At 33.7% G+C, this 10,681-nt stretch overlaps 1 non-coding gene across 1 annotated transcript; it reads left to right on the top strand.

The window, feature by feature from the left end:
• Positions 1–2,621: 2,621 nt before the first annotated feature.
• On the top strand, positions 2,622–2,693 carry Trnam-cau (transfer RNA methionine (anticodon CAU)). The gene has a single exon. It is a non-coding gene; the product is annotated as a tRNA-Met (tRNA).
• Positions 2,694–10,681: the final 7,988 nt, after the last annotated feature.

Raw genomic sequence — 10,681 nt, 5'->3', positions numbered from 1 at the left:
GCTGGAAGGAAAAAGTTCAAATCTGCAGCCACAGATGTTGGAAAGAAAACTTTACGTAAACAACTAGGAGGAGGAAAACCTAGAAAACGACGTATTATTCGAAAACGCTCGCCAAAAATCAGTCGACGTCGTCGAACTAGGAGGGATATTTTTACCAAACTAAAATGAATACCAGATCAACAAATGACAGTAATTTCCGTTATGGACACTTTACAAATTCTTGCTTGGAGATTTTTGACAAAATTCCGGTTTTGGAACCAGTTGAATCATCCCATATTCAAGAAGTTTATCCCAGCACTTCATTGGATGAAAGCAGCATTGAATTTGAATTTGAAACAGATAGAAGTATTTATCTCGATATGAGAGATATTCATTTACAAATTAAAGTTGGATTACAAAAGGGAAGATTATTTGACGATTTCATGAAAAAAGAGGAGCATGGAAAACCAGATATGGGTATGACTTTCACTGATGATGATTTACAATATTTGACTCATGTCAACAACTTGTTACACTCTCTTTTCTCCAACTGCGAAGTGTATTTAAACAATCAACAAGTGTACAACTCTAACGGACTCTATGGCCACAAAGCTCTGATATCCAATGAATTCAATGCTTCTACAATGAATAATGAAGGAATTTTGGCTTGTCATGGATACGAATTTGAGAAAGATCCTAGTGATTATGAAAAAAGTCCGTTCATAGATAGGGAAGAAGAGCTTTTGTTGAAAGATGGGGTCACCTTATATGGTAAACTTGCAATCGACTTATTTCAATGTTAAAAATTATTACTTCCAAATACAAAAATTAGACTCAAATTGATTCGAGCGAGACCAAATTTTTACATGATTTCCTACAATCCACATGTTTCCCTTAGAGTTCTTGACTGTTCACTTTTTACGAGACGTGTTGTCGTTAATGAGGTCTATCACCAGACAATCAAGTATCAACTAACACATCAACCAGCTTGCTATAATTTTATGGAGACAATTGCGCGAACATTTATTATTCCTTCTGGACAAAATCAATTTATTCAGGAAAATGTTTTCAATAATGCCCCAATCAGACGAATTGCAATAGCAATGAACACTAATTCAGCATTCACCGGACATTTTCAAGAAAATCCTTTTCATTATCGAAAGTTTGGACTGCGGGAGCTGAGAATTGTTCGAGGGGGGAGAGCTGTTGTCTCAATTGATACAACCAACAATTGTAGAGCTTATGTTACAACAATGAAGGCAATGAACTTCAACGAAGAAATTCCTGCGTTACCGAATGATTTCTTCACAGATCATTATGTGCTTGTATTCGATCTCACATCACTCCAAGACGCTGGTGAAAATGTTCATCATCCTGAACTCAGTGGGGAAAGTCTTCGTTTAGAAATGTTCTTTGAACGTCCGCTAACCAATGTTACCGAGTTAATTGTTCTCGGAGAACGAATCTCAACAGTTAAAATTGATCAGTTTGGAACAGTTGCTAAGAATGTCTTAAGAACTCTGCATTAATCAAGATTTTTTAATTTTCTTCTCAATTTTTTATGGTTTTTATATTATTGCCTTCTGCGTTGGAACATTTGTTGGATATGTACTTTCATCGCCCAGTTGCAACCCTTTCCACACTATAATATCAAGATAGGGAATGGATGAAAATTGGGGTAGACCTACTCCAAACTTATATGTATACCTTATTTGTGCAGTATTCCTGGGACTTTTAATCATCATTATTATCTTTCATCCCGATGTCACAGGCAATAGTGAAGACAGAGTAAGTGAATCTACAGGAGGTCTGATACGTAAAATTCCCCAATCTAAAGATTGTTGCTTTATTGAAAAGAACGAATCATTTCAACTTGATTGTAATGTGAGAAATCCCTGTTCAAACGGAGCTTGCGAATTGAAACAGAAGATTATTTGTCATGGATAATCAATCTCTTCAACAAATTATTGAACGCATTCCTGAGCTAAAATTCAAATACGTTGGATCGTTTCCAGCAGATTTCATTCCAAATTTACCCAAATTCAGCTTTGCAATCATTAACACTGCTTCGAGTAAAGAAGTCGGTGAACATTGGATATTGATTGCTCGACTCAACAGAAGTTACTATTATGCGGATTCTCTGGCTCGATCAGTAACACATTACAAATTTTTAGGTAAAAAGTACCAAAAAATTATACATCGACCACTTCAGAAGATGCAAAATTTGTGTGGATTCTACGCAATTTTTGCAGCATTTCAACTATTTAAGTTTTTCCAAACCAACTTGAACAATATTCATGATGTACACGTGTTAAATTTTATAAGTAACTATATGTAGTAGTGTTCATTTTGGTAATTAGTAAGCTGAAGTTAATAAAGTCGATAGTATATGTTTCTCGTAACTGTTTCTCGTGAGTTTTCTAAACTTTTTTTATCGAACTTTATTAACCACTCGGCTAAGTGTACCTTGATGTTCATTGAATTTTATACAATTTATTGTAAATGATTGAGTAATTTTGCATTTTGATGCTCATAATTTGTACTGTGTCTGTCATTTTATACTATTTTAATTCATTTTTTTCTTTTATTTAACATCTTTTTTCAAATAATGTACAAAAAATAATGCATATATGCATGTAATTAGCAAGATGGCGCAGTGGGAGCGCGCTGGGCCCATAACCCAGAGGACGGTAGATCAAAACTACCTCTTGCTATCTTGACTTTTTCCAATTAATGAGCGCGCAAAAGACATTTGTTACACAATTGATTCAAACAATTAGGGGAACAATCTTTGCAATTGACCTAAAATTTGTAAACAAAAATTCAACATGTCACATAATTACCCCTCAGATAACTAGGGTAATTGAAAACCCCCACCAATTAATTTCACAATTTAATAACATAAAAGTTGTAAACAAAATTCAACCTGTCACATAATTACCCCTCACATAATTACAGCAATTAATTACCCACGCCGATTCTATTGTTCTCAAGTAAACACTTAATAACTACACAAACATTGATTTTTTCCCCTCAAAATTTCAGCCTATCAGGAGCGTCTCCGAACCTACCCCCCACATTTGCACCGACTATACTACTCTTAATACATGGCAGCGGCTATTACTAATCTTAATACATGTCGGCGGCTATTACTAATCTCAATACATGTCGGCGGCTATTACTAATCTTAATACATGTCGGCGGCTATTACTAATCTCATTACATGTCGGCGGCTATTACTTATCTTAATACATGTCGGCGCATAATCTTAATACATGTCGCCGGCTATAACTAATCTTAATACATGGCGGCTATACCCTATCTTAATACATTAACGCCGCTATACCTAATCTTAATACATGCTAATTCATTCCCTATCTTAATACGTTAGGGAGGTCCCAAATCCCGAAAAATACGCTATACCCTATCTTAATACATGGGGGACCTCACCCCCCCCCCCCCCCCCCCCCCCGGGGAGTGTAGCTCACTATATTACTACTGGTGTGAAAGGCGGTTCTTAGTCTTAAAAGTTTGACCCCCTCAGTCCCCCGCTCCCACTAAAACCCCTCCTCAACACTCCCCTTGTCCACCGTCCTGCACCTGTCGATTTGAACCTACTCTCATCCAGTCCTCAAAACCCTACTCCAATCGCTTGAGCCCCCCCCCCCCAACACACACACACACACTGGTTACCCTCCGTAATGCTAGCAGCCTTAAGCCCCAGCTGGCTACTGCCTAAGCCAGCCACTCGCTAGTCGTTTGAGCGCAATTAGCCCGATGTAAATTAGTTATGTTTTGTAAGAGCTTTAATTGACATCAAACCAAAAGAAATTGAGTAGTTATCATGGCTTAAGAACAGTTTGGCACATTGGGTGTTTTGAAATTGGGTAAAAAAATTAACCACAAAATTTGAATTTTGCATAAAACTAACCTCGGCTGATCATTATCTTATACTGATGAATAAAAATATATCCTAGCAAAATTCTTGAACTAGAAAAGATTTCCCCAAATTTTGTGTGTTCTTGAAAACTCGAGGCTTGCAAGTTGTGAAATTTGGACGGAAAAATTTTTCTCGAAGAAAAATTTCTGATTTTTCTTATTTACAATATTGAGTGTGAGAACAGGTATAGCGCCAACGATCATTGGTCAATTTTGAAAAAGAACCTGACATCGAAGAAATAAAAGATGAATCATAGTGCTTTGAATTTTTCAGTTTGAGCTTGAGTTATCGGTCAATGCTTTAGAGAACTTTTAATTGTATCACATATAAAAAATAAAACGTTTCAACGGTAAATCAGAAATCGTTTTATTAATTTTGCTGCGCTTAAAAACGTTTCTTGGAGATATGAAGTGCCGTAACTTTCCATTTTTTGTAGCATTGCTTGAAACAATACGGCCAACGTTGATTTTTTCGAGTTGATTCAATTTGCAAATTCTGTTAATTCTGAGTTGATCCAAGAAATATCTGTTTAATCAAATTGAGAATGATTTCGTATATTATTAAATGTGTTTTACTGTGAAACACTGGTCGCATTCAGTTTTTTTAGACACTGAGAGGATCAAATTTATATTTGACTTTATACCATAACTACGGTCATCAGTTCAACAGATTAATGAATTCTTTATTGGCGTTCAATTTCTCAACACGTGATGCGAATCTCTCTTGCAATTCGCTTTCAAACCCCCACTTTAGTCAGGTTAGAAAAGAAACTAATGATTAAAGAAAATAATCTGTAATAAGAAGTTTTTCTAGTTGGCCTCAACTGAAGTTCTGTACATTTCATCGGTTAAAAAATGATGAGCAAATGATCGCATCTGCTCAGATGATTTCATTCTCGAATACCATGCAATATATAATTAACAGGGAGGCTGGGTAATGTGCGATTGCACCTAATGTTCCGACCCCGCTCATCCGCATTTTCGGCATGTCTACCAATTGAGGAACAGATATAAAACCCCCAAAAATGCAAGTACTTTTCAAAAAAAATGGGGCATGAACAGAAAGATCGCTTTCAGAGCAAAAACTCAGTGGAGTAAAAAATTCCGCATAAGATTGATGAGATCTGCTATTATTCAGACAGCAAGTCAAGACGAACAGCAAAATCAAACAACACCAAACGTCTAAAACTTTGTCCATTTGAGAAAAACTTAATAACAAAGTCAAAACAGCGTCAAATAAAACTGAAAGCAACGAAAATAAATCTTACGTCTTTAGAAAAGTTATGAGACCAGTCAATTATAGGGCTCGGTGGCAATTATACAAAAAAGAACAAAAACAGTAAAGTTAACTAATTAGCGTATGTTTTTAAAAATAATGAATTTCGAAATAATGAAAATCATTAGAAATCACATGAAAACATTCCAGAGGTTTGTGATATCCTATGCTTCTATAGGAGAATATTAAGACCTGCCATTATTTTATTTTTATGCAGTTGCAAAAAGAACAACAACCAGACAAGAAAACACAAAACCTGACAGAAAACGCTGTCGCAGCCGTAAAGCCTTTTTTGCCTCAAAATATGTTCAATTGCACCTTCTTCGGACGCCGATAATGTGACCTTTTTTAAATGAAACTGGGTAACAAGTAGACAAAAAGAAAAAAGTCCAAATTTAAGTATTACCTTTGTTTTTTTAAATTTTTTTTTCCCAAATCCATGAAAGCCCTTAGCTACAGAGAGAAACAAAAAATAGGTTAGTTTATCGGGCATAATAAAGCTCTTGAGGCCTGTATTTATTCAGAATATGCCTTACGTCTGCAAAAAGAACGTCAAATGTGACAAAAATCAAAAACTAATTTTACTTTTTTCTAAAAAAAAAGTTCGTATCGAAGCCGGTAACGTCAAGGATTTCTTTGAAAGCAAAAAATTTGAAACCAACCCCTTGGGACACCACCTTTTGAGACTAAAACTGTCATATATGACCTGTAATTAAAGAGACAACGTCTCAAATAGACAATAGAAGAACAAAATTGTGAAGTTGTTTTTCTTTTGTAAACAAGTGTTTTCAAAGTCGTGAAAGCCACAAGCTATCTACTGAAATGAGAATATGGGCTCATTTTTTCGTCCAAAAAGAACCAATGAAGTTCTTCACTATCCAGGAAAGTTCGTACGACTAAAAGACAAAGTAAAAACGACATTTAAAGACTGAAACAGAAATTCAATTAAATTCTTTGAGAACGTGGTGTCGAAGCCGTTAAAACTATATGCCTTCAAAGATTTCGATATGTTCAATTGTGTCTGTTTAAACCCTTAAAATGTGATAACTGAACTGTCAATAATGCGATAATGTGACAAAATGAGAAAAAAACGTGAAAGTGGGCAAGTGCCTTGAAAAATTAGTAATGATTAGTGAAATCTAGTCAACGCCAGAAAACCATAAAATAACTTGTGAAACACCAATGGAGGTTATATTTTCTTCCAGTAGAAAGATAGCATTACTTCGGTGGCAATTATACAAAAAAGAACAAAAACAGTAAAGTTAACTAATTAGCGTATGTTTTTAAAAACAATGAATTTCGAAATAATGAAAACCATTAGAAATCACATGAAAACATTCCAGAGGTTTGTGATATCCTATGCTTCTATAGGAGAACATTAAGACCTGCCATTATTTTATTTTTATGCAGTTGCAAAAAGAACAACAAACAGACAAGAAAACACAAAACCTGACAAAAAACGCTGTCGCAGCCGTAAAGCCTTTTTTGCCTCAAAATATGTTCAATTGCACCTTCTTTGGACGCCGATAATGTGATCTTTTTTAAATGAAACTGGGTAACAAGTAGACAAAAATAAAAAAGTCCAAATTAAAGTATTACTTTTTGTTTTTTAAAAAAATTTTTTCCCAAAGTCATGAAAGCCCTTAGCTACAGAGAGAAACAAAAAATAGGTTAGTTTATCGGGCATAATAAAGCTCTTGAGGCCTGTATTTATTCAGAATATGTCTTACGTCTGCAAAAAGAACGTCAAATGTGACAAAAATCAAAAACTAATTTTTTTTTCTAAAAAAAAAATTCGTATCGAAGCCAGTAACGTCAAGGATTTCTTTGAAAGCAAAAAATCTGAAACCAACCCCTTGGGAAACCAACCTTTGAGACCAAAACTGTCATATATGACCTGTAATTAAAGAGACAACGTCTCAAATAGACAATAGAACAAAATTGTGAAGTTATGTTTTTCTTTTGTAAACAAGTGTTTTCAAAGTCGTGAAAGACACGAGCTACCTACTGAAATGAGAATATGGGCTCATCTTTTCGTCTAAAAAGAACCAATGAAGTTCTTCACTATCCAGGAAAGTTCGTACGACTAAAAGGACAAAGTAAAAACGACATATAAAGACTGAAACAGAAATTCAATTAAATTCTTTGAGAACGTGGTGTCGAAGCAGTTAAAACTATATGCCTTCAAAGATTTCGATATGTTGAATTGTGTCTGTTTGAACCCTTAAAATGTGATAACTCAACTGTCAATAATGCGATAATGTGAAAAATGAGAAAAAAAAACGTGAAAGTGGGCAAGTGCCTTGAAAAATTAGTAATGATTAGTGAAATCTAGTCAACGCCAGAAAACCATAAAATAACTTGTGAAACCACAATTGAGGTTATATTTTCTTCCAGTAGAAAGATAGCATTACTTCTCCAATGACAGTAAGCGATAAGTTGACCGAATTTAAAAAAATAGGCAATCTTAATAAGCCAATGTTTAATTGCAAAATCAAATTTTTTAAAAAAAATCAAAACGACTAAAAGCTTCAAGTAAAAAACTAGATCATTTTATTGGGAGCTTCTTAGGCAGCCAATTGAATTTTTCACCAGTGAGCTTTGAATTGATTTGTTCTGTTTTTTAATTAATATAAAAAGATCTTTTTTTGAAAAAAAAGACCGACTGATTACAATCCGAATTAATTTTGGATTGTAACAGTCGAAGATTGGTCCAAAACTAGCCCTGCTAATTGCGTTCGTCCATTGGGAACTTTTTATTATTCAAACGTTATGGATCTTGATACTTTGTCAAATAAAAACTCAAAATTAAATGCTGCGTTTTTGATAATCAAGTAAAATTATCAAAAAACATCAGTTTTTGTTTTTTTTTAATTACAGAGCTCTCTCAATTGACTTGGAAGTAAAACTAGCCCATTTTGATTTTACAACGTTATTGTTAGTGGTTTTGGGCTTGTACTTCCGGCAAATCCAATTAAATAGACTAAAGAAGCTTATTTTGTGCTAGTTTTTGACAGAAAGGCTAAAAATTTGAAATTTTTATTCAAAATTTTTGCCAAAAAAATTAAATTGAAATAGTCAACAAAACTTCGTTGTTTTTTTTAAAGATAATGTAAACAACAATATTCTTAACAATGTTGACTTATTTTAGCAAAATTGTCGAAATTATAAGTAAAAACATGGGAAATTATGAATAAAAATAACGCAAATCTCTAATATTCACAAAAATTTAAACATCGATAACTCGCTCTAGAAAACGAAATTCATTAAAATCTTGTTTCCATATTTTACGCTGGACGAGCTTTTTCAATGACACCACTCACAATTTTCTACGTTGAATATATCAATCGCTCAAAATTGACTGAATAGAAAAACCCATTTGAGTATATAGTTCCTACTCCCTCAAGAGGGATCGAAACAACCCCAACTGTGGGGGGAGGAACAATACACTCAAATGGGTTTTTTTTTGTTCAGTCAATTTTGGCCGATCGATATATTCGTCGTAGAGAAATGTGAGTGGTATCATTAAAAAGCTCGTCCAGCGTAGAATTCGAAATTAAAAAGATTTTTTCAAATTTCGTATTTTTCGAGGAGTTATCGAGGATTGAAGTTTTGTGTGAACACGCGATATTTGTTCACTTTTAGTGTAATTTTTCTCCAAATTAAAATATTTTCTTTAATAATAGTATTTCAAAATTAAATTTCACGCCAAAAAAATGGACCAATTTTTTTGTTCTTAATAGACTAAAGGCGATAAAAAAGACTAGTTCTGGTCTCATTGGGAAATTGACTACCAAAAAAAATTCGAATTCTAATTGAGAGCTCTTTTTTTATAAAACTTTTCTTTTTTTGCTTTTTAAAGTCACCTAGAGACAAATAATTTTTGTACCAAGGTTCTAATAGTGACAAACCTCCTTCACAGTCAACTTAAAAACGTCGTTTTCAAGGAATTGCTCATGTTTTTTTTTGGCTTCGATTCTGAGTTTTCGTAATTTTAAACGAAATTTTGAATTTCTTTTTGAGGTTTTACAATTTTTGGAGTCCTTTGGCATAGATTCAATGACTAGCAGTGCAATGTGTTCCATAAAGAGCATTAAGTGAAAATCTCTAGTGCTTTGAGGGGACAGCTAATGGCTGTTAAGACTTAAAAAATAATTTTTGGGTTTTTTTGAACATTAAAGAATAAAACTTATCGTGAACTGTAAGTCATTCCAGGAGTGACAGCACGCTCTCCCTTCCTACTGCAACCAAATTTGTTCTGGTTAGCGGTTCTGTCTTCTAACTAATGGTTATATGACTTCAATGACACACGATTTCAATTTTTAAAAAAATTTTTTGGATATTTTTTATTATTGGTAACTTTTGAACTGTTATCACATTATCTAAACATTATACACATTATCCAATTATTATTCGAATCCCATTGGCTTCATGAGGACGCTCAGGGGATCACAGATAAAGTTTTCAGAGAAAAGCTAATGGTTTAATTGACTTCGACACTTTCTTTTCGCACTTTTTTTTACCGAATTTTGGTTTTGCCTGTTTTTTTTTTATTGTTTTCACAGTCAAAAGACTTATTGTGATGTCAGGTTAATTACCAATACATAACAAACATCCTTTTCAACCCATCGGGTTATATCTGAGCGTAGATATTGGGCTCCGTTGAAAGATTTTGACTTTAATGGCTGTTGAGTTAAAAAATAATTTTTTGAGTTTTTTTTGAATAGTAACCAATCCTAAACTATTTCTTCTTGATTTGTTGGTCAATGTCAGTACTATTGGAATCATTTTCCGTTTTACTTCAGCCAAACTTAATCTGGTTAGCGGTTTTATCTTCTACCTATTAGTTTTAAGTCTTCAATGCCAAGAGATTTCATAATTTTTTTTTAATTTTTGCGTACTTTATTTTATTTTTAGATCCTTTTGAAATCTTATTACAACATCGTACTGCTGATGGTCCCCATTGTCTTAGGAATAAAGTTCAACGGATCATAGATAAAGTTTTCAGAGAAGAGCTTATGATTTGAATTGCTTCGACATATTCCTCTGGCACTTCTCTACTGAATTTTTGGTTTATGCCTGTCTCTGTTGTCGTTTTCATAGTCAATAACTTGTTGTAAGGTGTTATTCATGAAATATGATTGTCAAATAAACTTGTTGTCCCGTCGAGGCGTAATTTAGCGTAATTACTGGCTTGCCTTGAAGGCTAAGGAAATTAATTGCGTTGATAATAGGTATTTTCTCGAAAATTCCGTTGTTCTAATGTATTTGTTCATGTTTGCTGATTTTTTGAAGTTATATTGATAAATAAGAGCAATCTCATTGCTCCTAAAAATTGATTGAAAATAGAAGAGTTTTTAGTGAAAAGTTCATTTTTTTAATGCCTTCGACACTTCTCTCGCTCAAATTTTTCTTGAATTTGCTGTTTTTGTTCTTTAGGTAGCCCTAAATTGCTGACAGTTCTCATAGGCTTCTAATTGAGCATTG

The sequence above is a fragment of the Convolutriloba macropyga genome, chromosome 7 (assembly GCF_964194025.1).
Source record: "Convolutriloba macropyga chromosome 7, txConMacr16.3, whole genome shotgun sequence".
Taxonomy (NCBI): domain Eukaryota; kingdom Metazoa; phylum Xenacoelomorpha; order Acoela; family Convolutidae; genus Convolutriloba; species Convolutriloba macropyga.
Note: the sequence above shows the minus strand (reverse complement) of the source record. Positions and strands in the feature narration are given on the sequence as shown.